Source organism: Microtus ochrogaster (genome assembly GCF_000317375.1).
Source record: "Microtus ochrogaster isolate Prairie Vole_2 chromosome 14 unlocalized genomic scaffold, MicOch1.0 chr14_random_1, whole genome shotgun sequence".
NCBI classification, from domain to species: domain Eukaryota; kingdom Metazoa; phylum Chordata; class Mammalia; order Rodentia; family Cricetidae; genus Microtus; species Microtus ochrogaster.
Window position 1 is genome coordinate 31,081,486 of NW_004949096.1, and position 2,783 is coordinate 31,084,268.

At 45.3% G+C, this 2,783-nt stretch overlaps 1 pseudogene; it reads right to left on the reverse strand.

The window, feature by feature from the left end:
• Positions 1 to 233: 233 nt before the first annotated feature.
• Positions 234 to 1,335, reverse strand: LOC113457983 (annotated as a pseudogene).
• Between the last annotated feature and the right edge of the window lie 1,448 nt (positions 1,336 to 2,783).

The window sequence follows — 2,783 nt, forward strand, 5'->3', positions numbered from 1 at the left end:
AAAGAGGCAGTTTTCTTTCAGTATAAAATGTCTCTGGCTCTTTTATTTGCCAGTGACATTGCCTTAGGAGTTAATGAATAGTAAGAAATTGGCCATTGCTTCCCCCCCCTGCCCGCCCCACACCCCAGTTCATTTTCTCTTTAGCGAAAAAAGAACTTCGTTTTACTCCGGACATTTGACCCAAACCCTGAAGACTATTGATATCCACAGTATCTTTGAAAGCCATTTCCATTTTAATCGGGTACTGGATTGTTCCCTTTGGTTTGAAACTCTTCAACTCCGATCTGATCAATTGCCTCAACTTCTCAAAGGATTTTGAACTTAGGGAAGTCTTAGTTCTTGCTGAAACCGAATTTTCAGTGACTTGATGTGGTTCAGGTAAAAATGTGCCTTTTCCAAAGGATAGACAATATCACCTGGCTGCAGGCCCATGTCTGTACTGAGGAACACACCCAGGCGTGGATCTCCTGACCTCTGGTATGGCTGGCAGGACAGCGCCTGGTTCACCACAGAGAACTGTCAGAGGACATGGCAAGGAGGCAGCCCCATTAGAGGAAAGTCTTTTGAATTCAAGGTATGTTGTGGGACAGTGGTCTGTACCCTATCAATTGTATTTTAATAAAACACTGGTCAGTAGCCAGGCAAGGAGTATAGGCAGGGCAACCAGGCAGGAAGTAGAGGTGGGGCACCAAGAACAGGAGAAGTCTGGGAAGATAAAGATTTAGTCTGCAGCTGTCACTCAGATGTAGAGGATGCCTCGCTGATGAAAGGTACCAAGCCGCGTGGCTAACACAGGCAAGACTTATGGCTTAAGATGTAAGAATTAATTAATAAGAAGCCTGAGCTAATAGGCCAACTGGTTTATGATTAGTGTAGACCTCTGTGTGGTTTTTGGGACTGAATGACTGCGGGACCTGGTGGGACAGAAACCTCTGTTAACAAGGGCACACGTGATGATTCATCTGTCACCAGGACTGATTTTTAATGGTATCAGTCACTTTCTACAGTTGGTCTTCTCCTTGACTGGAGTCATCTGGATCCATATCTTTGAAGTCTGCCCCAGAATGCCTCCTAGGAAGACCATAAGCTGGCCCCAGGTGCTCTTCCTGTTGTGTTGAAAATCCCTGACTGTAACATCTAGGGAGCCATTGGCACGACACATTTTAACTCCCTTGGAGGACAGTCCTTTAGCATTTGTGGATCCCTCGAGAAGCTCAGCAACTCTTCCAGAACACCTGTATAGAAAGCTCATTTGGTTGTGAGCACTGGAAATCCATCTCTCGGGTGGTAATGCACTTGGATGTGGAAAACCAAACAGTGCCAATGCCCACACATCCCCCTTGCTGAAGCCACAGAGTGCCAGTGTCCATACACCCTTCCTGAAATCATACATACACACAGTGCCAGTGCCCACACATCCCCCTTGCTGAAGCCACAGAACAGACTGTGTCCCCCTTGTCCCAGATACTATTATTCCCCTCTTGTCAGTGACTCTGTGCCTTGCTGCTGAGTGGCAGGCGACCCAATAATGTTTTTTAAAAACTATTATCAGAGATGCAACTATTGTCAAGGGCACCAGAAAAGGTCCCTAGGATATCTGGAAGGAAATAAGAAAACCCAAGCCAAGATGTACAACATCTGGCAAATGATGTATTAGAAGACAGACGTTAACTATTCTAGTCATTCTTGCTTTTTGAAAAAAAAACCCACTAATGTAGCACAAAGAATAAAAACTCAGAGTCAGTTATTGGAGCTCAATGTGAAGATCAGAAAAGCAAAGTAACCAAGCCACTAGAGAGCTCTTACCTCTACGAAATCTTTCTCTCTTTCTCTTTCTATGAAAGAGAGCGAGTTCCTGTCTCATCCCTCTTTATAGTCCTCTGTAGTGCTGGGATAAAAGGCGTGCAGCACCACCACCCAGTCTCTGTGGCTGCTAACTAGTGTGGCTGCTGGGATTAAAGGTGTGTGCCACCACCGTCTGGTCTGTATGGCTGACTAGTGTGGCTGCTTTGCATTCTGATCTTCAGGCAAGCTTTATTTATTAAAATACAAATGAAATATCACTACAGACTAACTTCTATTTTTTAGGGCGTTTATTGCTGTGATAAAACATTATGACCAAAGACAACTACAAGAAGAAATCTCACAGCTTATAAAAGTCCATCACTGAGGGGAGGAAGGGCAGGAACTCAAACAGGATTGAAACTTGGAGGCAGAAGCTGATGCAGAGGCCATGGCGTACTGACACTTGTGGCTTGTTCCTCCTGGCATGCTCAGCCTGCTTTCTTATAGAACCCAGGAGCAGTGGTTCATCAGTCATGAACGTACACAACAGCCTTGCCTACATGCCAATCTGGTAGGTGTGTTTTCTCAGTTGGGGTCCCCTCTTCCTAAATGACTTTAATTAGTGTCAAGTTGATGGTAAAATAACTCAGTACAGTCTACAATCCAGGAATTGTAAAGATCTGTTTGATCTGGGTCTGTCATAATGGAGGAGGTGGGACCAAACCTCCTCCACCTTTTCCTAATGCTGGGACAGGAGTCAGACTCCCAGGAAAAGACTGATGATAATTGTCTTGGCTGAGCCCTCGTGCCTGATAGAGTCCTACCCCACCTGGACCAGAGATAACAGGAGGTTAACAAGGCCTGCAGCAGACCGTAGTTTACTGTCCGTTGTGGAGCAGACAGCTTTGCCTTCATTGTAGTAGAGTAACATAGCAATTTATAAAGGAGCTAATTCAACCTCTAGTCAGTGGGCTAGAGTGTGAGTCTGTAAGTGAGCC